The sequence below is a fragment of the Acomys minous genome (genome assembly GCF_964271855.1).
Source record: "Acomys minous genome assembly, chromosome: 4".
Classification (NCBI taxonomy): Eukaryota; Metazoa; Chordata; class Mammalia; order Rodentia; family Muridae; genus Acomys; species Acomys minous.
In genome coordinates, this window is record NC_140486.1 from 60,530,361 (window position 1) to 60,556,896 (window position 26,536).

The window sequence follows — 26,536 nt, forward strand, 5'->3', positions numbered from 1 at the left end:
ATTTTACACTTGGGGGTCACAACAACATGAGGAACTGTATTGAAGGGTTGAAGCATTAGGAAGGTAGAGAACCGCTGCTCTAGCCCCAGCATTCCTACCTGAGTCCATGAGATGAGAACTGACGCAAGCAACAAACCTGTCTTAAGAATGCAAAACAGAGCAAAAGAAAAACTCAGCATTCCTCCAGGCCAAACTTACGAAAACAAGACAGGTTTGAGAAAAACAGCATGTTGGATTAGATTCCAAATCCAAATAAGTGTGGGATTGAGCTTTTCTTAAAAATCCCTTATGGGGGGCTAGAGCAATAGCTTGGAAGTTAAGAGCACTGGCTTTTCTTTAGGGGAGGACGGAGCGGACCTGACACCGTCTGGTCTCCACAAGTCCTGCATACATTAGGTGCACTGACACATAGACACACAAAACACCCACATATACATAAACAGATAAATCTTTAAACACACACATACTCAAAACAGGTGCTAACATAAGTACAATTTGAATTAATTAATATGCCTTCATGCTACTGAAGAGGCAGGCAGACCTGCTGACTGTACCTTCTCTGCACTTGGTGGGCTACAGGAAGAGTGACCCCAAGTTGGAGGTCAATGAGCTACACTGCAAAGGGGCTGGCTACACACAGGGAGAACTTGTATCAAACCTCTCCCATCCCATAAAAAAGTCAGGCTGGTGGTCTCAGGTTATAATCCCAGCCTTTGGAAAGGTGAAACCAAAAGATTTCTGTGAGCGCAGACCTGCGTAAGCCAGAGTAAGAGACCCTGCCTCAACACAGAAAAAACAGTAAGGAAGAAATGCAGTAAGTCATGCCAGGAGTAAAATGCCACCCAGGTAGCTACAATCTCCAGAAACACTACAAATATCTTACTTTTAAATCTGCCTGGTGATGTCACCAGATGCCATCAGGGGCTTGACTGACAACCAGTCTTACCTACTGAAGACACTCATTCATTTGCTCAGTTCACATCTACCCAGCACCTACTACTTATCACGGACTGTAAAGTCTATATGGCTAGGAAAGAAAGCTATGACAGCCTCTGCTCTCCTTTAGTTTAAACTCCATCGAGGAAGTTAGACACTTAAGTGTTTGCAAAAATCATGAGCACTTCCAAAAGTTGTACAGTCTGCTGCTTAAAACAAATGGTGCTCCCAGGCCGTGGAGGCGCACACCTTTAATTCCAGCCCTGAGGAGGCAAAGGCAGGAGGATCTCTGTGAGTTGGAGGCCAGCCTAGTCCAGGACAGTCAAGGCAACAGAGAGAAACTCTGTCTCGAGAAACAAAGCAAAACAAAACAACACAACAACAACAAAGAAAACAAATGGTGCTGAAAGATAACTTGGTGAAGAGCACCAACAGTTCTTCTGGAGAACCCAAGTTTGATTCCCAGCACCAACATGGCAGCTCACAACCAACTGTAACTCAAATTGCAAGGGATCTGATGCCCTCTTCTGGCATCGACGTAGTGCATAGATATATATCCAGGCAAAAAACCCATACACATTTTAAAATAATAAAATTAAACAGGGCCCAAACAAACCAAGGAGCATTCTCTAAACCCACTTATCATTGACTTTTGAATAAACACTTCTCAGATTTCAAACCACAATTATGGATTCCTAATAAAAACAGACACTAATTCAGTCAATATGGATGGGTGACACAGTATTTCTGAGACTCCCCAGGTAATGAAGATATTTCCAGTCCATGAACCACATTTGAAAGCAATATCAAGGTGCTCAGTACCATGGAAAGATTTTCAAGCTACCTTGTAAAATGCAAGCTCTATAAAGGCAAGCACACTGTCTCTTTTATTCACCACAGTATTCCTAAGCCTTAACACCAACAGACGCGGCACTCAATAAATATTTACCAGATAAATAAATGGATGTATGGGCAAGAATAGCAAATTTAATTATCGCACATTTGGCTCTTGAATGCTTGACATGTGGCTACTGAGTCAAGGGCTGAACTTTTTAAGTTTAAATTTAAATAACCGCAAGTGGCTAGTGACTGCCACTCCGGACCATCAAGGTCTACACAGATTCAAGGCAAAGAGTCCTTATACAACCAAAGCCTAGCTCTGAATCCCAACTCTGCAGCTTAGCGTGTGGCCCAGAAACTTCCTAACTTCTTGGGGTCTCAACTTCATTTATAAAAATTAGGACAAGATCTCCTGCTTTCTACAGTTCTTGATACGATCCTAAAAGAAACGTACTACTTACTATTAAACACAAAGTGTGGTGTAGGTGACATTATCCGTCCTCCAGAAACAATTTAAGAGCGCAACCACTATTCTGCCTTTTGCCCACACGAACCAAAAATGCCAAGTGAGTTTGGCTCATGAATGACTCTGAAATAAGGCCAAGGTCATAAATTTGGGGGCGGGGGGTGGGGGGACGGGGGTCCTCTCTGCACGTAAGAGCAGTGACGATGCAAGTCATTCCCGATTCCTGGTCAGTCTCTCACGACATTGTGCTGTGGGTGAGTGGCCTCTTGTTCATTCATTCCCACCGCCAAAAAGCCCGCTACTTCCCAGGCACAGACCTCGGCCCCGAGCCTAGGCTCCTTCCCTCGTCGCTCCAGACCCGCCGGGGTCAGCCGGGTACCGCGGCTGCAAGTCCCACACGGCCGAAGCAGCCAGGAGCCATGTTTAGATCTACCTCTGTCAATAAAACAAACTTCCGTCTAGCGAAGAAAAACGGTTTCTAACTCAATGTCAAACTAGGACGCCAACTCGCAGCTCTGCGCGGCTGCCCGGCAGAGGGAGACGCCGCGCGCCCCGGCGGCCCGGGAGTCCCCACCGCCGGACCCTGCGCCCCCGCCGCGCGGCCACAAAGGGCCGAGGACGCCGGCGCGCCCGGGCCTCCGCCTCGCCCCGCTCCCCTCCCCTCCCCTCCCGCGCCACCGGCCGGCCTGCGGCGCACTCACCTCGGCCCGCGCGGCGGCGGCAGGCGCTCCTCAGGCCGGCGCGGGCGGTGGCGGCGCGCTCCCGCGGGCCGCAGCGCGGGCGCTCCTCTCGGGCCGCCGTCCGCCGCGCCGCCTCCTCGGCCTCTGCCGCCGGCGCCCCCCGCGGGCGGGCGGGCGGGCGAGCGGGCGGGCCCGGCCGGAGCTCCGCCTCCGCTGCGCCCGCCCCCAGCCTGAGCGCCCAGCGGGCCTCACGGGCTCGGCGCGCTAGTTCCCGCCGCGCCTCATGCAGCCGCGCCCGGCGCTCGTCCGGCGTCTCTCTCTCGGCGCGGCGCGCTCGCGCGCAAGGCGGCCGGGGCGCAGTTCTCCTCCTCCCGGGACTAGCTCTGCCGCGGCGGCCGGTGCGGCTGCGCGGGGGGGATGGCCCGGGCTGCGCTCACCGGATGCCCGGCCCCTCCCCCCCCCCCCCGCAGCAGCAGGCGCCCCCTCGGCTGCGGCCCGCTGCGCCCCTAGCCCCCGCCGCGGTTGGTTCCGGCGTGCGGTCGCTTCCTGTCTCACCCGCCCGGAGCCGCGGGATCGGGATGTTGCGGCGGGGGCCTCGGGCCGGAGAGGATGCCCACCTGTGTCCGGATAAAGACGGCGGCAGCAAGTAAAGCCTCGGGGAGCCGGCCGCGAGAGGCAGACTACGAAGGCGCCGTCGCAACGTTCAGGCCCGGGGCTGCCGCACAAGGCCACGCCTGATGCCGTGCCACCTGTGGCCGGATGAGTGGTTCGGTCGAGCCTGGCGCCGGCGACTGGTTGCAGAACCGAGGGTGGGCGGTGAGGGGAGGCCACCGGCCCGCACCGCCGGAAGAGGCCGTCGGACCTCGGGGGACCAGGAAAAAAAAATACCGCCTTTTCCCCCAACCCCCTAGAATAGGGGCTGCTTGCTGATGCCTTCCGCCCCTTTCCCTGGTGAAGCCGACCTCACTACTCATTTTCAGAACCCAGCGTGGCCTCCCTGCTCTGTGCCAGACAGAACCATGGGCCTCAGTCATCACCCAGGTGCAACCAAACCAACCGCCTTTGCAGTTTTCTCAATAGCGCATTGAGAGGCTTGTATCTTAACTGCTTGCCAACCACAAAGCTGGGAACTACGCGATAAGGTCTCTCGTAGACGTTAATGGCTCCGTTTTAATCTTTTAGATCTGTATTGTCAATAGATTGAGAGTAGACCTTGTGCGGGGCCTCCGGGCCTCAGAAAATGACATTTAAAAATTACCTCTACGGTTTTACTATCTTGTTTTACTTATCTACATGTTCCGAGTACTCTATTGGGAAGCAAATCCACCTCTAGAGTGCTGGGATTACAGGCAAGGCAACAGTGCCTGCATGGCTAAAAGGTGCCATTTTAAAAATACTAATGTAATGTTTTGAAACCAAGTCGATCATTAGCCTGTTAAGGGTCCACACGGAAAACTATATTTTGAATAAAATGTGGACTTTAAAAGAACAATGTATCAAAAAAAAAATCATAAAGATACATTAGGCTGGAGGAAGACTTGCAAGCCATGTGTCTTTAAATACAGAGTTTGTGTTCACATTATGTTAAAGCACTCCTCGTACTCAATAAAGAAGGCCAATAATCCATTTACAAGTAGATGAAAGAATACATATTAAAGAAAATATTTAGAGGATTACAAGTGATGTTCAGCATCATTAGTCACTTAGGGAAATGCAAATTAAAACCACAATGGGAAAACTTCACACCCACTACAATGGCTGCAATTAAAAAGTATAAACCCAGACAAGAATGGTTGGTGAGGAGGTGGACAAATTACAACCTTCTCGTATTATAGAACTGTAAAACAGTGTAGCCTCGTTGGAAAGGTTTTCTGGGTTCTCAGTTATACACAGGACCCTACAGTCTTCCTTACATCTAGAAAAATCCCACAGTTGGTGAGTGGCAGCTGCTTAAGGCTGGGGACAGGAATGTGGAGATTGACCACGATCTTTGCAGATCTTTTTGTAGTGTTGGACATTTTCTAAAACAGTAAGATGAGTGTACACATTGTAGATAAACCCAAAACAACCCAATGTACATTTGAGACATGTGAATGCTGGTATGTCAAATGTCCCAATAAAACAAGTTTTAAAGATTTCTTGTGTTCCTCTAAGAAGCCTAAAATAACAATACCTTTTGTATCTCTTTACAAATATTGTTTACAATTAAAATGCCTAGAGTCAAAAAACTGTGTGCTGTTTGCGTTTTATAATGTAATAAAATGCAGTTTTCCAGCCAGGAGTGGTAGGCACATGTCTTTAATTCCAGCACTCAGGAGGCAGAGGCAGGTGGATCTCTGTGAGTTCAAGGCCAGCCTGATCTACAAAGCAAGTCTGGGACAGCTTTGGCTACACAGAGACACCCTTAGACTTGGGGTTGTCTAATCAAGTACATTTACTCCTTTGTCACCTCAGTGCCTACCACTACAAGTTATTTAAAAATGTGTCTTGATTTTATCTGTTAAACAGGGTGGAAATGGGGGCATCTTTAAGGGCAGAAAAAAATTAGATGTTTCTCCAGGGTCAAGATTTATCAAGAAGGAGTAGGTGAGATGACACAGATCAGGTTAGCTGAAATAACAGACAAGGGAATCCTAAGGAAGGAATAATCTATGTAATTTTTGCCTATGTTCTTCTCCATTGTTGCTTCCCATTTACGCTGTGCCCCAGAACTCAAATTTCCCCCCACACTGGTATGAGCCTCCTCAGGGGGAGGACTGTCTTTGGGCTGGATAAAAATACAGGTCAGAAGCCATGTGTGTTAGCACACATGTGTAATCCCAGCACTCAGGAGGCAGAGGCAGGCAGATCTCTGTGAGTTCAAGGCCAGCCTGGTCTACAAAGTGAGTCTAGGACAGCCGAGGCTACACAAAGAACCCCTGTCTTGAAAAAGCAAAACAAAACAAAAAAAAACAGGTCAGGTTTTGTTTTGCTTTTTCCTTATTTGATGGATTTTTAAATGAATTGTTGCGATTTCCACCACTGTAAGTTGTCCTAGTCATTCGTCCCCAACTAGTCAAAAAGCAAGGAAATGGTTCCTGTGAAGTGTCTTTTTAATGGAGGGATGTGGGAATGGGATGATTAATCTTGACAGGATTCAGAATCTCCTAGGAGACAGATAGCCCTCTGGATGTGTCAGGGAGGATTTCCAGGGAGGACTGACTGAGATGAGAAGATCCCTCCGCAACCACCCTTTTCTGTGCTCAGCCCTATTCCATATGCTGAGGTCCCGGACTGAATAAACAGGAGTGATGGAGCATCAGGGTTCGTCTCTCACCCTCCTGCTACCAAGCCTTCTCCGCCATATAGGACTGTGCTGTCAAACTGTAGAGCAAAATAAACCCACCCTCCCTTAATAAGCTCACCTTCCTTTAAGTTACCGTTATCAAGCATTTTACCAGATAAACTAGAAAACTTTAAAAGGATGCTTCCTGCTGCAGAGTAATCTGCTAAGAGCAATTGGCCACAGCGATAGAAGGACAGGGAGAAAATATGGGTTATACAAAACTGTGTATCAAGCACCAATAGGTGTGACGGAATGACAAAGATGATGAATGAAAGTGACCAGCAAGTTGGTCATGCTGTGGCAGGACTTTAAACCCAGCTACTCCAGGCAGAAGCAGGAGGATGGCAAGTTCAAGGACAGCCTATGGAGTCAGCAAGACCCAATCTGAAAAACAGAAGGGCTTAAGGCGTACTAAGGGGAAGTAATCAGACTAGCCGGCAAAGCCAGGTGACCTAACTATATAAAACTGAACAAAACACTCATGCAGTATCATTTGATTATTTTTTCTTTTAATTCACTATTTTTATTTTTGCCAGTCAAAGGCCTGGCAGCTCTAAACTCCTGTTAGCTGAGACTTGGAGTTGTGCTATGTCCTAACCTAGCGCCATTGCATCTGCTATAAGTAGTATAACAGCATACTCAGCAGGCTGGTATGGGGGGGTGGGGGGTTGTGCACGTGTGCGCATGCGCAATGCAGATACATAGAAAATTTCTTTTTTGTTTTTTTGTTTGTTTGTTTGTTTGTTTTTGAGACAGGGTTTCTTTGTGCAGCCTTGGCTGTCCTGAACTCGCTTTGTAGACCAGGCTGGCCTCGAACTCACAGCGATCCTCCTGCCTCTGCCTCCCGAGGGCTAGAATTAAAGGCGTGCGCCACCACGCCCAGCTAGAAAATTTCTTTTGGGCAATACCTGCCTATTCCAGCCAAATACTATAAGAAAAACAAAAGAAAACGTGACGAACACACACACACACACACACACACATACACACACACACACACACACACACACACACACACACCCAGAAGCCTCTGCCATTTTACTGCATATGGACTCCTGTGACCACCCCCAAAATCAAGACACAGAACTATTTAATCACCAGAAAGCTCCCCCTCGCCCCTCGAGCTAGCCTTTTATTGTCACTCCTCCCCTATCTCCAAACCCTAGCAAGCACTGCTCTGTTCTCTAGCTCTATAATTTTGTCATTCCAAGAATGTACATCCAGGAAAGCAGACAGTGTGTAACCTTGGGAGGTTGTCTTCTTTATTCAGAGTGGTGCCCTTGCAAGTAGTTGGGTCATGATTCTGTGCCACCCACTCTGTCGCTACCCAGGTGTATAGGATCCTGGTGCCCCAGTTAGTCTCTACAGATACTACCCAGCAAGCAGGAGTGGGCAGGAGGGGGCCTGGCGAAGGTGTGGGAATCTGGGCTCTCAATTCAGCGTCTTGACTGGGCTAGTAGAAGTGAGGTCACGTTTTCTTTTGTTTTTCTTGTAGCGTTTGGCTGGAATAGGCAGGTATTGTCCAAAAGAAATTTTCCATGTACCTACATTGCCCTTTTCCTGGCCCTCTGCCTGGAGAAAGCAGACATTTCTTATATTTTTAAAAGGATCTGCCTGCTTCTCCTGTGCTAGTTCAGGATATATGAGGCAAGAAGAAACTTTCAGGCAACTGGTTGTTTCTCAGGTCCCAAGATCCCCAGTCAACTGCCTTCCTCTCTCTCCTTTTCTGAGTCTCCTGTTTGTTTCATATGTAATACCCAGAGCTGTGGGCTATTCTTTTATATGTAGAAAATAATTAAATTTATTTGGGTAATGTAAGCTGTGCACTACTCTTGTTTCGTGCAATATGCTTACACACACACACACACACACACACACACACACACACACACACACACTAAATGGAATAAAGCCAAACAAGTCATCAGTATGATTTTTTTTTTCAAATAGAGCAATGATTGAGACAGAAGGAGAACAGAGATAGAAGTTGCATACAAAAAGCATTCAGGATGATGAAGTAAGGCCAGCAGGCCGGTTGGTTTCTTTCTCTCTCCTTCCAAGCCTTGCCGAAGAGTCTAGTCAGCTTGGAACACCCTCCTAAAACCAAAATATGGAAAAACAGCAGTGTCTCTTCAACACATTGGAGGAGGGGGAGATGGAGGCAAAAAGAAAGGTTTACCCATTGGCTTCTCGGGAGAAGACACTTCTCTAAATTTCATCCCAAACAGCCCAGTTCTTTTGTGTGCTATTTATGAAATCGTTGAGCACAAACGGGACCAGGAACTTGTGAGGATTTTTCTGGAACGTTTGTGGTGCTGATTCTCTTTCTCCTTTAGTGAATACACTTTCATGTCTCACCCAGTGCCCCTGGCCCCCTGATACTGTTCTGTAAGCTCATCGTTACAAAGATATATTACGGGCTTTGTCCAGCTTAGCCCTTTTCCTTATTAAAAGGAGTCTTGAATGGATCTTAGAACTTCATCTGAAGAGAAGAAATGCTTTGGATATAAACACGTAAGACCACATGAAGTGAATACTTTCTAATGGTCTGTACTCAAAATAAATTTAATTTTTTTCCTCCTCTGACTTCAACAATTCCAAAGGGAAATAATGAGCGTGCCTGTGGTCAGACATTTTCAGATTAAGCTGTACTAATAAGAATGTCGACATGTGGGAAATAGAATTTTAAAATTCTAGTCTTGGATGGGATTAGCTGTGTGCCTTCTCACTTTGGAACTTGGGCTAAGGGAGTGGAGTTCCCATGACAGAGCCGTAGTTCCAGAGGAGTGAACACAGGAATTTCTTCTTTGGTTTTTCAAGACTGAGTGTCTCTGTTTTATTCCTGGCTGTCCTGGAACTCAGTCTGTAGACCAGGATGGCCTTGAACTCACAGAGATCCATCGGCCTCTTCCTCCTGAGCACTGTGATTAAAGGTGTGTGCCACTACCACCCAGCGAACACAGGATTTTTAAAATTAATTTATTCAGATTACATCTCTGTTGTTATCCCATCCCTTGTATCCTCCCATTCTTCTCTCCCTCCTGCTTTCACCCTATTCCCCTCCCCTATGCTTGTGACTGAGGCTATTAAGTCTCATCTTGGTAGCCTGTTTATTCTTCCTCTGAGTGCCACCAGGCCTCCCTACCAAGGGGAAGTGGTCAAATATAGGGCACCAGAGTTCATGTCAGAGTCAGTCCCTGCTCTCCACATAACTGTGGAGAATGTACTGTCCATTGGCTAGATCTAGGTAAGGGGTTCAATGTTTACTGCACATATTGTACTTGGTTAGTGCAATAGTTTGAACAGACCCCCTTGGGCCCCGATCCACCCATCACGATGTTTTTCTTGTAGTTTTCTAGGACCCTCTGGCTCCTTCTATTTCCCCATCTCCTATATTTCTCTTACCTAGAATACAAATAGGATGTCCTCACGTCTATCCCAGTCTCCTGGTAAGTGAAGACTTTCATGGGACATGCCTTTTGGGCTAGTGCCCAATTATAAGTGATTATATACCATGTGAGTCTTTCTGCTTCTGGGTTAACTCACTCAGTATGATCATTTCTAGTCCCATCCATTTGTCCACAAATTTTGGGATTTCCTTGTTTTTGTTAGCTTAGTAGTATTCCATGGTGTGAATTTACCACAGTTTCTTTATCTGGTCTTCAACTGAGGGACACTTAGGCTGTTTCCAGGTTCTGGTTATTATGAATAAGGCTGCTATGAACATCGTTGAGCATATGTCCTTGTTGTGTGATGGAGCATCTTCTGAGTATATTCCAAGGAGTGGAATACCTAGGTCTTGAGAAAGCCCTATTCCCAGTTTTCAGAGAGAGCACCAGATAGATTTCCAAAGTGGTTGTACAAGTTTGCACTCCCACCAGCAATGAAGGAGTGTTCCTCTTTCTCTGCATCCTCACCAGCATGTACTGTAACTTGAGTTTTTGATCTTAGCCATTCTGATGGATGTAAGATGGAATCTCAAAAGTTGTTTTGATTTGCATTTCCTGGATAACTAAGGAGGTTGAGCATTTCTTTAAGTGTTTCTCAGCCATTTGATATTCCTCTGTTGAGAATTCTCTGTTCAGTTCTGAGCCCCATTTCTCAATTGGGTTAGTTGGTTTGGTGGTGTTTAATTTCTTGAGTTCTTTATATATTGTGAATATTAGACCTTTTTCAGATGTAGGGTTTGTGAAGATCTTTTCCCGGTCTGTAGGCTGTCGCTTTGATCTGTTGATAGTGTTGTCTGCCTTACAGAAGCTTCTCAGCCTCATAAGGTCCCATTTATTAATTGTTGACCTTAAGGCCTGAGCTGTTGGTGTTCTGTTCAGGAAGTTGTCTCCTGTGCCAATGAACACAGGATATTTTTAAAAGCCACTCTTCAATTCTGTCCATTGCTCCTTCCTGTTCATATTTATTGTTCAACTTAACTCATATGGCCAAATATAAAGTCAGCAGGTAGGATGTGCCTGCCATGCTTGGTGGCACAGCAGAAACCACAGGACAGAAACCTTAAACATGATATATATTTCTGAAGGAAAGCAACGAACTGTGACCCACAGGAGCAGTGACCCACTCTACAGTACACAAATGCCTCTCAAAGATCACTTACCAAAGGTAAGGAGTTGAACTCACTTGCACCTCAGACTGTTGGAGTTGTGTGGTTGGTGTTTCTTAGGCTGGCTTACTTGGCAACCTGAAATGACTCAGCTTTTCATTACTAAAAATAAGGATAAGTTGGGCATGATGGCACACACCTTTAATCTTAGCACTTGGGAGACAGAGGCAGGTGGAGCTCCATTAATTCGAGGCCAGCATGCTCTACATAATGAGCTCCAGGCCGTCCAGGGCTACATAATGAGACATTGAAAAAAAAAAGTGATGCTATCAGGGCTGGTGGTGTGCATCAGCAGAGTCCCTAGCATGCACAGAGGGCCTGCATTTAATCCCCAATATTACACAAAAGCATGTGGAGTGACCGACACCTGTAATCCCAGGACTGAGGAGGCAGAGACAGTGTTGGGTCCAAAGGAAACTCCAGTTCCCCAAACTCCAAAGAGCAATCCAAATAGCCAGAAATGAGCTCAAACTGGACTATAGGAAGATTTCTGGCAGTTAGATAAAAGCCAGCATTCCCCAGGAACGTGTGAAGCCCAGTCTGACGACCAAAAGGATTTGTTTCCCTTTCCTCCTGCAAAGGGGGCAAATGGCTCTCCATTAACTTTTCCGAGTAGCACCAATCAGCATATCAAAATTCATGCTAACCTTCAGGCCCCTCAGCCCCTACTCATAATTTCAAAGCCCCAACACCAGTCCCTAGACTCTGTCCCTTCCCTGAAGCTACTCACCCTTTTTTTTTTAACCTGCTATCTTCTTATTATGCTCCTGCCATTCCGTCATGCTCTCTCTGTCCTCTATCCCTGCCCTTCTCCACTCTCTTGCAGATAGGCCTGGTCATGTCTAACTGCTGGCCACGTTCAGTCTACTTCTTTGCCTCTCTTCCCTAGACTCTTCCGGATGCCTCTGGCTCTCTCTCTCTCTCTCATGTTTACAATAAAACCTTCTGATACCACGGAGCAGCCAGGTAGGGAATCTATACAGACAGGAGGATCAGTTCGCATGGATATTCAGGTGGCTTCATTCTTCTCTTTCCTTCTCCTAACTCCTTCATCTTAAAAAGGCCCAATATCAGGTAAGAGCTTTCTCTAAAAGGGAAAAGAGTTGCCTGCATCCCTATCTGCTGCTGATACCACAAGTACCATCGGATCTGCTGGATCATACAGTCCAAATACTAGAGCAGCCTCCACAACGGCCTGGGCATGTTGAAAAGCCTTCTCCTGAACCAGGCACTAGTCAAAGCTAGCAGATTTCCAAGTCACTTGGTATTTGGATCTGAGTAACACACTCAAGTGAGGAACGTGCTGTCTCTGTAATCCGAACATGCCCATTAGACATGCTTCTTTCTCAGTTGTGGGAGGGGCCAGGTACAATAACTTATCCTTCATGTCAGAAGGAATATCTCTCCATGCCCCACACCACTGGATTCCTCAGAATTTCACTGAGATCATTGAATTTTGGTTGGATTTATTCCCCATACTCAGATGTGCATCCATGTTACCAGCAAATCCAAAGTGTTTATTCCCTCTTGCTCATTTTTTTCTAATCAGCATAAACGTCATCAATACAGTGAACCAATATGACACTTTGTGGAAAAGACAGATGAACAAGACCCCTTCAAACTAAGTTCTGACATGGGGCTGGAGGGTTAATATATACCTGAGGTAAAACTGGAAAGGTATGCAGTTGGGCTTACCAATTGAAAAGCAAATTGTTTCTGATGGTCCAGGAGATGTGTTAACCTGATCTGGTAAAGACACCACATCTGGTACAGCAGTTGTGATTGGACTCACTTCTTGATGTGAAGTTTTAATAACCAGCTGTCGTTCTCCATGAGCCACCTGACTTCTGCACTGGCCAGATAGGAGAGGTAAAGGTGATGTGGTGGGAGCCACCACCCCTGCATCTTTCAAGTCGTTAATGGCGGCGCTAATGTCTGCACTTCCTTCAGAGATGCGATACTCTTCTTGATTCACTACCTTCCTTGGCAGAGGCCACTATTAAAACTTCCATTTAGCCTTTCCAACCGCAATAGCCCTCACTCCATAGGTCAGAGAACCAATGTGCGGATTCTGCCAAAGTCTAAGAATATCTATCTCATTTATACATTTCCTAGTACCAGTTGGGGTTACCAATGGGGTTACCATTGCTGTGATGAAGTTGGGGTTACCATTGCTGTGATGAAGTTGGGGTTACCATTGCTGTGATGAAGTTGGGGTTACCATTGCTGTGATGAAATGCCATAATCAAAAGAAACTTGGCAAAGAAAGGGTTTATTTGGCTTACACTTCCACATCGCTGGTCATCATCAAAGGAAATCAGGACAGGAACTCAACCAGAGCAGGAAGCCGGGGGCAGGAGTCTATACAGAGGCTAGGGAGGATCCCTGTTTACTGCCTTGCTCCCACAGAAAGGCTCCCCAAATGTTAAACACCCAATGGCTTTTCTAGCCCAAAGTTCCAAATGCCTTCCACAATCCTCCATAAAACAATATGATCAGGTCTGAAAGTAATATCCCACTCCTGGTTCCAAAATATGTATTAGTCAGGGTTCTCTAGAGGAACAAAACTCATATATATAAATATATATATATTACATGGCTTACAGGCTGTGGTCCAACTAGTCCAACAGTGGTTGTCTATGAACAGAACGTCCAATAATCCAGAAATTGTTCAGTCCACGAGGCCACATGTCTCAGCTGGTCTTCAGTATATGCCAGAATCCTAAGAATTGAGTTCTAATGCCAGTGAAGAAATGATGGACTTCCCAGCAAGAGCAAGCATATAAAGAAAGAGAGGGCTTCCTTCTCTAGCGTCCTTTATTTAGGCGACCAGCAGAAAGCATGGCCCGAACTAAAGATGCATCTTTCCATTTCAAAAGATCTAAATTAAAGGTGTATTTTTCCCACCTCAGAAGAAGCCAGATTAAAAGTGTGTCTTCCCAGTTCAAATGATTTAATTAGGAAACAAAATGTACCCAGCCATTTGGGTTTTAATTAATTCCAGATACGGTCAGGTTGACTGACACCTGGACTAGACGTCGGCCCCCTAATAACAGAGCCGTCACGTCAGCAGTTTCTTTACTGTTCTCCCTCACGTACACAAAGTAAATCTTCCAAATCCAAGCTCAAACAGCTTATCATTCACTGTGTCCCATGTCATTCAGAATCATGCTACATTTAATTTGGTATGTGTAAGCAGAGTTTTAATTTTAAGGGAGTTTCTCAGTTTTTCCCTTGGCAATAAAATAATCATTTTCATCCTCTCATAAGTTAATAACAAATTTTTTCTTTTATTTAAAAAATTTTTTTTCTTGAGACAAGGTCTCCCCCTTGTATCCCAGGCTAGTCTCAAGCTTATAACTCTCCTGCTGCTTCAGCCTCCCAAGTTCCAGAATTCCAGGTGTGAGCCGCCAGGCACGCCTGCCGCCTCCCTAACTCCTGTGTCTCTGCTGAAGTAGGTCCAGCTTTCTTATCAAATCCACACATCTGGAAGCCTTCTCGGTACTTGTTTAATTTAAACAAATTGTTTCGCTTCTGCTGCCTGGCAATAGCCTGAAGGGCTCTTCCTGCTGCTGTTCTGAGAAACAATAATTTCTTGAATTCTCTGTCTTCATCTGTTTTAATTCTCATTTTCCCAGAGCGTGTGTTCATATTGTTTTAATTACCCGTCACGTGTCCAGCCCATTCTCTCTGACTTGCAGACTGATAACTTGGCTGCTCACGGCACTTGATGTCCCAAGCCACTTTCCATTAGCCTTTCCAAGGTGTTGCTCTATTGTGTTTCTACATGAACCTGGACATCCAAAGGCCTCACTCTCCCTGCAAACGAGTTGTTTCTATTCCAGAAAGCTCTTAGGTGGTTTCCCTTTAAGACAGAGTGATGACATTTTATAAAAGTGTGTGTGTGTATGTGAGTGTGTGTGTGTGTGTGTGTGTGTGTGTGTGTGTGTTCATGAACGCTCGCAGCTCTTCTTTGTAAGGTGGTTATATAACAAACAGGCTTTCTCATGTGCGTGGTCAGCAGCACTGATAATGTGCAGAGCATGCAGAAGCAGCACAATCATTTCTCAAAATTTCAATCCGTAAGGATGCACTAATCATCTACCAAAGGAATGGACAAGTAAGTTCTTCTTATATTGTAAACTCTTAGTAAGTTTGATTGACTTTGTTATTTATATTGAGTCCTTAAAGTAAGGGCCCTTAAAAGTAAGGGCCACTTACTTTTCCCTCTTCTGGTAAAAATATTTCACAGCTTTGTGAAAATGGAACATAGACAGCCGTTTCTTGTCTCTTTTGTTAACTTAGAGTTACTTTTTTCTGCCAATTCTTTTTCATTGCTCTCACTTTACAGTAATTAAAAAATAAATTTCAAAGTATATCACAACAGGCCATTGTAGGCTTCGCCTTTTCCAAGCCTCTTTTATTTGGGGTTCTTTAAAAGCTTAAACCTGGGGCTGGAGAGTTGGCTCAGTGGTTAAGAGTGCCACCTGCTCTTCCAGAGGTCCTGAGTTCAATTCCCAGCAACCACATGGTGGCTCACAACCATCTATAATGTGATCTGATGCCCTCTTCTGCAGATAAAGCACTCATATACAATAACTAAATAAATTTTTAAAAAAATGCTTAAACCTCCCTTCCAGCCAACCAACTCTAGATGATGAGAGAGAAAAGGGGTTAATGGGAACAGGCGAAGTAGATCTTTTTGAATTCAGTTCGTGGGAGCGATTCCCCTGGCACAGTCCAGTCGGCAGGACTTCAGCAGACCAGCAATTCCACCAAAGTTGCTGCTGGAACCTGGAACAGCAACTGGAACCTGGAGCCTTGAAGCCTTCGCTGGAGCAGTCCTCTCTAGGAGCGTCTCGAAGTGGAGCGATGAACAGTCAAACAATACAAAGGCCGCAAAAGCCCCACCTCCTGTTTTGGCCTCATATATATATCTCCTCTCTGAGTCTGTACTAAGATGTGTTTCAGCCGGCAAAAACCAAGCCGTCTCACCCATCCCTCCTCCTCCCGCCCCCCAACGAGGTGGTTTGACTTCTAAATGGATAAACATCACCTGCTCTCTCACAAGTCTGTCCCCCAGCCATTACTTGGGATCAAAGCAAAAACATGTTTACATCCACTACAGGCCATCTATTTAGTAAACGACTACAGAAGGTGAAATTGGTTCTTTTCCTCTCCTGCTTTTCATCTGCAATAAGCTTATTGCTGTTTCTGTCTTAGGATCATGGACATTGCATCTTGTTTTGCTTTTTCCTTGTGGCTATCCTACATGTGGCCTCAGACTATATTCCTGCTATCACCGTAAAGAAGAACATACAACAGGACCTTTTAAAAAGCAAGTGAGAATAAAAGCTTTTTGTGAAGCCGGGCAGTGGTGGCGGGCACGCCTTTAATTCCAGCATTCAGGAGGCAGAGGCAGGTGGATTGCTGTGAGTTTGAGGCCAACCTGGTCTACAAAGTGAGTCCAGGACAGCCGAGGCTACACAGAGAAACCCTGTCTCAAAAAAAAAAATAAAATAAAATAAAATAAAAAGCTTTATGTGATGGAAAAAAATCTACATCCCTATCACCCCTTCACCTCCACCCCTGTCTCCAATGAAAGAAAACAACTAGCTAAGGAATATTCTTACAGACACTGATCTGTTGAGTTTTGTTTTGACATTTTCATACATGCGTATAAATAATCCGTTCTGGTCACATTCACCCCATCCCTCTAGTTCCCCTCTGGTTGGTCCTCTTCTGCTTCTCATCTCGTTCCCCTTCTATGTACATGTGGGGTCTTGTTTGTTTGTTTGTCTGTTATTTAAGTTTATGACCCAGTGGGTTTCATTAGGAGTGCTCACTGGAGTGTGGGTGAAGGTCTGCTTACAGGACCATGTGCCTTCACCAGTGACTACACCACTGAAGAAAACATCTTTCCTCTCCCACCACCTGCCTATCAAATTCATGAGACCCTTCCCCTTCCTCACTGGGATGTTAAATAGGCCGTATCTTGTACAGGATAGATTCCTTCAAGTATGAAAAAAGAGCATCCTTTTTAAAAATTTAACTTTTTATTGATTCTTTATGAATTTCACACCATGCACACTAATCTCACGCATCTCCCCATCCCTCCATAGCCATCCTTGCAACTCCCCCCACAAGAAAATAAGATAATAGACAAATGAACATCTCACTGTGGAAGTTGCAGTGCGTCATGGTGTGTCACACAGTATATACTCTTTTGCCCAAACAGCTTTACTTGCAAATGTTCATTGCAGTGAGTTATTGGTCTGGTTCCAGGCCTCTGGTTTCTGCTACACCATCACTACTGGCTTCTCACTAGGACATCCTGTTGTTGCCCTGTGCTGTGGATATCTTACAGATTTGGTTCTAGTGGACCAGTCCCTTCATGTGCCCCAGTAGTTCATAAAAGGGGTAGATGTTGGAGTGGGACAACTCCAAGCCCTGCATCTGGGCCTGTGTGGTAGCTAAGTTAGTCAGCTCCTCTGGTGCTCACACCACCAGGGCCAACTCTACAGCACTACCAAGGTGGGGGGCAAGGACAGCTCTCCCACTTTCATGCCCTTGGGGCCAGCTCTCCTGGGCCCGCACCATCAGGACCAGCTCTACTGTGCTGCCCAGGAGAGGAGCAGAGCCTACTCTCCTAAGTGCTGCAGCCAGTGAGGGATGGGGCCAGCTCTCCTGCTTCCAAGTCCTAAGAGCATACTTCTTTTAAGCTATGAGATAGATCTCTTAGCATCATCTTCCTCCATCTTTAGCATGATTTATAAGTGCTTGGAGATGTGTATTCAATACACAGCTCTCCTAGCCTTGCTCTTCTGGCAGGTAGAGCTGCTCCATTTTCACCCAGTCCCAAAGACCTTCCAGAAAAGTCTTTGAGAATTTTTAACCCCACAGTTATGAAGCTAAGGCTTCATCTTGCAAAAGGGTGAATTGCAAATGGTCAAACAGTTGCTACCAACCCTATCCTTAGAAGGCATCGCCAGGGCCAGAGGCCTTACAGTGCATTCATTTCTTTAAATACTTGTTAGTAACTCTGGCAGCTATCTGTCGCTGACTCAGTTAGCTAAAGCATAATATTACATTTTTCCCTTAGGGAAATTTCTCAATGTATTTTCTCAGACAAATGATCTCAAGCAAATCCTAAAATTGGGAAGCTGAATTTATAGTAGATATTTATAAGTGTATAGTGTATAATACACCCCAGACACACGGTCGTACTCTTATGTATGCACACACACACTGGACTTCTCACTATAGAGAGGAGAGTTCATAACCAGAAGCCACTGCGAGTGCTACTTCTGATGGCTGATTGGTTAGAAAAACTTCCAGCCATGAGAAAATGAAATCAATGATAGAATCTGGGGCACCAGGGAGACTGTGTGGCTCTCAGGCAGTGTGCTTCCTCAGGCGATCCATTTTCCTCACTGACGTCCCAAACACGTAATCATCCACTCAGATTTTAATTTCTCAGTGGATGATGGGAAAGTGATTGACTCCAGGGGTCTCCTGCTTCCTCCCCTCAGAAACTGTTTCCTTAACCAATGGGGTCTAGAGTCTTTGCTTTCACCTAGTGTCAGTTTTGTTGACATTAACACGGCGTTACCCCGATTTCTGTGTGGCATTTCTCCTGTGCTTTCATTTTCAATTTTCTCCACTTTGTGTTTCAAGTGTGTCCCCCTACAAGTGGCATTTACATAGGTTTTCGCTCTTTAGCTCTACAACAAACTTTTCCTTAACTGAATTTATTCTACTGAGGATTGTATTTGGGGGATGGAGAGATGGCTCAGTAGATGAAGTGCTAGCCAAGCAAGTGTGAAGGCCAGAGTTGGGATCCCTAGAGCCCTCTTAGAAGCCAGACAGGTGCGGCAGCTACCTATAATCCTAGCACTCGGGATTCAGAGAGAGTGTCCCAGGGCAAGCTGGCTAGTTACACTGATGAGAACCGGTGAGCTCTAGATTCATGGAGCAGCTGTGCCTCAGTCAATAAACGTGAGCACAGTGGAGAAGGCTCCAGCATCAGCCCTGGACCTACACGTGCCCATACACTCAGGAACATCATTCACATACATGTGCATGCGTACCATACACACATGAGGAAAGAACTGGTTGACATTTCTATTATGCATTGTAGGGTCATTGTTTTTCTTTTATCTTTTCTCTACTAAAAAAAAAATCTGGATTTTTGTCATCCATTATTTTTTTCACCCACACAGTTTAGAGATTATACATTCCATCTCTGTTTATGCTGGAAAAGTTTGTTTTACTTAGTGTGTGTGTGTGTGTGTGTGTGTGTGTAATACACAGCACAATGTGGAGGTCAGAGGACAGTTCCAAGTTGTGAGTCCTCAGGATTAAATTCAGATCGTCATGCTTAACAGGAGGTGCCCTGACCCACCAAGCCACCTCTCTGGGCCTCTGCTAGAAAATTAACAACCTTTGGATGTGCTGACTATGTAAGAAACGCTTCACCATTTCTTTTCATATCTCAGACATTCTCCCTGAGATCTCACGATATTTACCTGAATCCTCCAGTGTGAGTGTGGGAAGTTGTATCAGCACTAGACTGTCTCTGTGTGTCAGGACATGCCTTTATTCAATCTGGGAGTGTTTGGTGAGAATGCAATCCAGGATGAATGGCTGCCTTGGCACACTGAAGATATATTTCCCTGTTTCCCCCCATTGTCGTCATCACTGCTGAGCAGCTGATTACCAAATGAATTTCTATTTTCGAGCCATAAATTGATTTTTATTTTATTTTTCTGACAACTTAATTTTTTCCCCATTTTTGGAAAAATTACATATTCATAGTAAGTTACAGGGATGGAGAGACAGCTTGTACAAGCAAATCCAAATGCCCAGCACTCATGTAAAACAGCCATGAATTACTCCCATGCACGTAAAGCCCACTGTCTGGGTCTGGAAGTTTGCTGGTGAGCCAGCTAGATTAAATTGTGAGCCTCAGAGTCAGTGAAGAGACTCCGTCTTATGGCTTGCTTGAGCTTGCTCGCCCTCACACACATTTATACACACACAAGTTACAACCACATGGCAAGGAGGCCTTTTGGGATTTCCTCCAGTTTTTCCAATTGGTTATGTGTTATTTCGCATATCCTAGTGAAGAGGAAAGTGGCTATTGAGTGTCATTTGTGTCTCATGTGCAGATTCCTGTAACCACCTCTGATTTCAAGACTCAACTGTGTCATCACCACAAAAATATTCACGATGCTGGTTATAATAACATCTAAATTCCCCACTATCCCTCATCCTAGCAACTACTAATTTGCCTTACAAAATGTATTCTTGTGAATATCATATAAATGGAATCGTGCCGTATGTTGTCGACTGAATTACATCCCAGAATCTATATATTGAAAGCCTAACTCCCAGTTTGACTGCAATTGGAACTAAAACTTTTATGTAGTAATTAATGTGAAATGATGAAACATCAGGAAGGCCCCCAATCCTCTCTCTCTCACACACACTCACCCCACGGAGAGACACAGTAAGATGGCAGCTCTCTGCAATACAGCCCTTGCTAGCAATCAGCTTCCAGATTGTGAGAAAATAAATGTTTGTTATTTAAACCATCCAGTGTGTGACATCATTTGCGGCTTCCTGGTTATGCTTATGCATTGTCCACGACCTTTCCCTGCACCCCCCATTTAGCCTAAAAGTCATAAAATCCACTCAGACTATGAAGGACATTTTAATAACTTGTTCCTTCTTGTTGCTTGCAAGCCATCCAACTGGGATTTTTAAGAGCTTCAGTTTGGTTTTGGTGTTCTGGAAATGGGTACAGTGTGTCTGAGAGATGTCTGTCTTCCTTCCTTCCTTCCTTCCTTCCTTCCTTCCTTTAAAAATTCTTCTTGAGCTGGGTGTGGTGGCGCACGCCTGTAATCCCAGCACTCAGGAGGCAGAGGCAGACGGATCTCTGTGAGTTCGAGGCCAGCCTGGTCTACAAAGCAAGTCCAGGACAGCCAAGGCTACACAGAGAGACCCTGTCTCAACAGACAAACAAACAAACAAACAAACAAAACTCTTCTTGAGGCTTTTCCTGTTTCCTGGCTGCTGGGGTGATGGCTCAGTGCCTGAGATGCAACCATGAGGAGCACAGGGACCTTGACCTGCATCCTTGGCATCCTGTTAAACCTCACATGTGAGCAACTATAACTCCAGTGTTTCAGGCGTCCGGCAACAGGTGCAGCTGGAAGGCTCGCTGGCCAGCTAATCTCTGAGACACAAGCTCCAGGTTCAACGAGAGACCCTGCCTCAAAATACAGCAAGGAGAGCAGTTGAAGAAGACTCCCAACGTGGCACTCTGGCCTCCACATGTGCACACATAGACGCATACACCCACAAACACATGCATGTACATATAATATAGAACATCACACACACATATGGGGATTATTAAATTATTCTGAGAAATAATTATTATTCATCACCAGATATGGCCTCTCTTTCCTTTCCATCTGAAACTCTGAATAGACAAACATATGTAAAATGTTCTCATTTGTCCTCAGTGACCCTGAACTAATATAATTTTCCTCTCTTTGTATCATGTTTGTATTCTTCTCTGGGTTGTATCTAGATATTATACATATCTGAATAGCCTCATATTTATATTCCAGTTTATTTATTATTTTAAGTGATTTAGTGCATTTTACTGAGTTTTTTTTTCATCAGTGATTCACAACCTGCGGGTCTCAGCCCAGCAGGGGTCACATATCAGATATCTTGAATATCAGATATTTACATTATGATTCATAATAGCAACAAAATTACAGTTATAAAATAACAACAAAATAATTTTATAGTTAGGAGGTCACCACAACATGGAAAACTATATTAAAGGGTTGTAGCATTAGGAAGGTTGAGAACCACTGTTTTACATCAATTATTACTTTTATAACAACTATTTATTATGATATAATTCACATACCTACAAGTTAACCCTTTTGTTTGTTTGTTTGCTTGTTTGTTTATTGGTTTTGAGACAGAGTTTCTCTGTGTAGCCTTACCTGTCCTGGACTCACTTTGTAGACCAGGCTGGCCTTGATCCACTTGCCTATGCCTCCCCATTGCTGGGATTAAAGGCATGCACCACCACGGCCGGCTTAAGTTAACCCTTTTAGAAGTCCACGGCTTCTTAGTATATTCACAGGTTGTGTGTCCATGACCACTATCAATGTCGAGAACAGTGTCACAAGCTCAGGAAGAAACTTGTGTCTGTCATCTGTCAGTCCCCATTCCTCTGACCTCCCAAGCCTTGGAAAATGATCAATCCTACCTCTGTAAGTTTGTCTTCTCTGTAGAGACACACCTCTAGAATTTAGGCTTTTGTGTTTGGCATGATGCATTCAAGCTTTATCCACACAATGGGTACTCCACTCCATACGATGGCAGGATACTGTCCCAAAGTACAGCCCAGAGCCCACACGACCTTTCTGCTCACCAGTTGATAGGCACATGGGCTGCTTTTAGCTTTCAGCTGTTAGGAATTATGCTGCTGTGAACATTCATGTACAAATTTTTGTGTGAACATATGTTTCCATTTCCCTCGGTTATTTTATATCTAGGAGTAGGATTGTTGGATAATATGGCAACTCTATGTTTAATCACTTGGGGAGCTGCCAAATAGTTTTCCAAATCGGCTGCTTGATTTAACATTCCCACTAGCAATATGTGAGGGATCCAATTTTCCTACGTCCTTGCCAGCACTTATCTATTCCATCGTTTGTACTACAGTCATATCCTAGTGGGGGTGGAGGGGATGTATATCCTTGTGGTTTTGATGATAAATTTCCTAGTAACTAATGATACTGAGTATCTTTTCCTGAGGTGATTGGCTATTTGTATACTTCTTTACAAAAAGCTCTAGTTAAATTCTTTATTTTTAAACTGTGAGGGAGGGGTATATGCACATAAATTTGGTGCCCATGGAATCTAGAACAGGGTGTTAGGTGCCCTGGAGCTAGGGGAGAGTGTAAGCAACCTCATATAGGTACTAGGGACCAACCTTGAGTTCTCTACAAGAGTGGAACCTACTCTTAGCCATTGAACTATCCCCTTTTACCCACTTTTAAATTGGGTCATGCAATGGCTAATTTCCCTTGTCAACTTGGTGGAGTAAGAGTCGCCTTGGAAACATACTTCTGGACACATGTGAGGCTGACTCCAGAAAGGATGAACTAAGGAGAGACAATCCACCCAGACGGTGTTCAAATACATCACATAGGTTGGCATCCTAGATGAGAAAAAAAAAAAAAAAGGAGAAAGGCAACAGAGCATCATGTATTGCTCACCTCTCTGTGCCCTGATTGCAAGTAGTGTAACTAGCTCTTTCATGCCTCGTGCTGTGATAGGTTGTACTTCCCTAAACTGTAAGCCAAAAACCACCTTCTTCTTTTATGTTGCTTTGCTGGACCACAGTAACAAGAACAGTAACCAGTAGTAAATGGCTGTCTATTACTGAGTTACAAGGGATTTTGTAGTGCTCTACATGCAAATCCCCTTATCAAGTTTATGGTTTTCACTACTTACCTTTTTTATTCATGTGACCAGGTACATGACAGAAACAACTTCATGGAGGGAAAACTTACTTAGGCTCATGGTTTTAGGGAGTGCCAGTCGATCACAGCAAAGGAGGCAGGGCGGCAAGAGCCACACCACTGTGGTGACGCGAATATGGCGCTGCTTGATCACATGCGTTCTCCAGAATGCAGACAGCTCAAGGTAGAACCAGAAGTGGGTATCACTGTCGAAGACTGTCCCTTAGTGAACTGTTTCTGCCAGACAAGCTCCATTTCCTCAGGGTTTCCCAGTCTTCAAAACAGCACACAGGCTGGGGACTGGGCTTTTAAATCAAGATATCCTGTTAGGTATAGCTCAGGTTTGAAATGTAACACTTTTATTTTTATTTACTCTGTGTGTGTGTGCGTGTGTGTGTGTGTGTGTATGTGTGTCTGTGTGTGTATTTGTGTCCTTTTGGGCATGTATTGTGTGTTCATGTGTGCGTATGGGCACATGTGAATTGTGTGTGTGTGTTTGTACATGTGTGTAAAAGATGTTAGTTTAGAGTATCTTCCTTGATTGTCCTAAGCTTTATTATATATTGTGGTAGGGTCACTGGTTTGGACTCAGAGCTCAACTCAGCTTGTTTAGTTTGCTCTGTGGATCCTCTGTCTCCAGCTCTTGAGATTGTAGGTGGCTCACTGTGTCTGTCCAGCATTTATGTAGGTAGTGGGGATCTAAACTTCAGACTTCGGGCTTTTACGATAAGTGCTTAATCCACTGAACCATCTCCACAGGCCCCAAAGCTTCCCGTTTTGATGAAACCCAGTTTACTGACTGTAGAAGGCATGAGGTTCTCATGCACAGAGATAAACACTAGAGAAACCAGTAATGTTATACACCCAGGCTGCTGTCTTCAATGGAAGGGGTGTGTGCCTGTTTTCCACCTGGAAGGCTGGGAGGCAATGTAGTTAATAGCCTGGTACTTTGCACTACCTACACGACCAGGCCACACCCAAAGCCCTCAGAATTTTATGTGTCCCAGACTCTTACTCTCTATACCTTTATCTTGGGCATTGTTTCTTAGTCAACAGAGCCCATGTGACCATGGGGCTATTCCAGAAATATTCCAGACTATTCTCTTTATGATTGAATCATTTTTAATTAACAAATGGAGCTAGGGATGTAACTCAGCAGTAGAATGTGTGCTTGGCATACCCAACTCACTGTATTTAATCCTTGGCCACTGCTCACTAAAGCAATAAATACAAATGGGGTTATTGTAGATTCTCAGTTTAATTTCATTCATCCCAGCTTCTACTCTTATATATACACTGTGTTGTTACCATATCCCTATAGTGATATTTGAAACATGAGTTATTCAACAATGTCTTTCTTTTTCCAGGATGCTTTGAATGTTCTGTATATCTTCATCTCTTTGTAAATTTTTGGGTTAGTGTATTATGGTCACTAAGATTTTGAGAGGGGTTGTTTTGAATATATACACCAGATCTTTGCCATTTTAATAACAGCCTCCCAATCCATGAGCATAGGCTGTCTTTCTACTTACTTAGCTTTGCTTATCTTTCAGTGCTCTCTGGCAGTTTTCGGTGTACAGGATTTGCACTTCTTTTTAAAACGTATTTTTAGGGTCCAGCATGGTGGCACACACCTGTAATCCCAGCACTCAGAGGCAGAGGCAGGCAGCTCTCTGTGAGTTCAAGGCCAGCTTGGTCTACAAGGTGAGTTCCAGGACAGCCAGGCCTATGAAGACAGACCCTGCCTCCAAAAACAAACAAACACATATTTCTAGGGTTGAGAATGTAGCTCAGTAGTGGATCATTCACCTACCATGCATGAGACCTTGGATTGAATTCCAGAACCAAACAGAAACTCTATTTCTAAGCATTTAACTTTGTTGTTGTTGTTGTTTTGGTTTTTTGAGACAGGGCCTCTCTGTGTTAGCCTTGGCCGTCCTGGACTCCATTTGTAGACCAGGCTGGCCTCAAATTCACAGCGATCCACCTGCCTCTGCCTCTCGAGTGCTGAGATTAAAGGCGTTTACCACCACGCCCGGTGCATTTAACTCTTTTTTATTTTAAATGTAATTTTGTCATTTTTTTTATCTTTAGCCCACTATTGCACACTACGCAACTTTGTTACATGTACTCGACCACTATTAGTTTATTATCTTACTGTTTTCCCCTCCCCATTCCCTTTCTCTCTCTCTGTCTCTCTCTCTCTGTCTCTCTCTGTCTCTGTCTCTGTCTCTCTCTGTCTCTGTCTCTCTCTCTCTCTCTCTCTCTCTCTCTCTCTCTCTCTCTCTCTGTGTGTGTGTGTGTGTGTGTGTGTGTGTTTCTGGGGACTGAGCCTAGACAAGTGTTCAGCCACTAAGTTATATACAACTCTCCTTTTAAGTTTTTATTTTTGATATGTGGTCTCATTAGGTTATCGAAGGCAGCCTTCAATTCTTCCTTAACGCAGACAAAGGTTGAACTTGAGACTTTCCTGCTTTAGCCTCTCGGTGATCTGGAAAGACAGACCCTGTATTGCCAACCTGGTTTGAGTCAGTATAGACCATCTTTTACTTTCTAAACACTTGTTCATTCCCTTTAGTTCGCCTAACTGCTGGTATGCAACTCTCCTTATGTCCTTACATTGGTTTTGCTTCTTAAAGGTTGGCTGTGATCTTTTCTTTCCTTGCTGCTCTTGGTGATCCAAGCCTTCCTCTTCTCATCTTCATCAGTCTAGCTATAGTTCCATCAAGTGAAAACAACAACAACAACAACAAAATTTTTCCCGATAGATCAGTAAGACTTTTAGTAGCAACACTTAGTCCAAAAGGACAATAGACTTGAAATATGTTTTTAGGTGACGGTTTTGGAAGAGGCTAGAGGATATTAACATTAAATAGATTATGGTGGCACCATGGGGGGAGGGGAGTTCCAAACTTGCACCTGTCAGAATCAGGGAGAGGCAATGCAAATATGCTGTTATTAATGCGATTCAAGCCAGAGAGAAGTCTGTCTTGAGCTCTTTTGCCTGGTTCATGAACTATTATTACATTTCAGCATATAAAACCAGATTTGGGTCACTTTTAAAATTTCGTTTTCATCCATTTAGACCCATACACCAAACTCCCCTCCACAGAC

General features: G+C 44.6%; 1 protein-coding gene across 2 annotated transcripts in view; it reads right to left on the bottom strand.

Moving 5' to 3' along the window:
* GALNT1 (polypeptide N-acetylgalactosaminyltransferase 1) overlaps window positions 1–5,129 on the bottom strand; it is an 80,780-nt gene extending 75,651 nt beyond the window's left edge. Inside the window, exon 1 of one of the 2 annotated variants that reach the window (XM_084780885.1) lies at window positions 3,540–5,129. The gene's annotated coding sequence lies outside the window, so the exon portion shown is untranslated. Of the gene's footprint in view, window positions 1–2,943; window positions 3,077–3,539 lie in introns of those variants that run through there. The other variant, XM_084780884.1, reaches the window with a different exon arrangement.
* Between the last annotated feature and the right edge of the window lie 21,407 nt (window positions 5,130–26,536).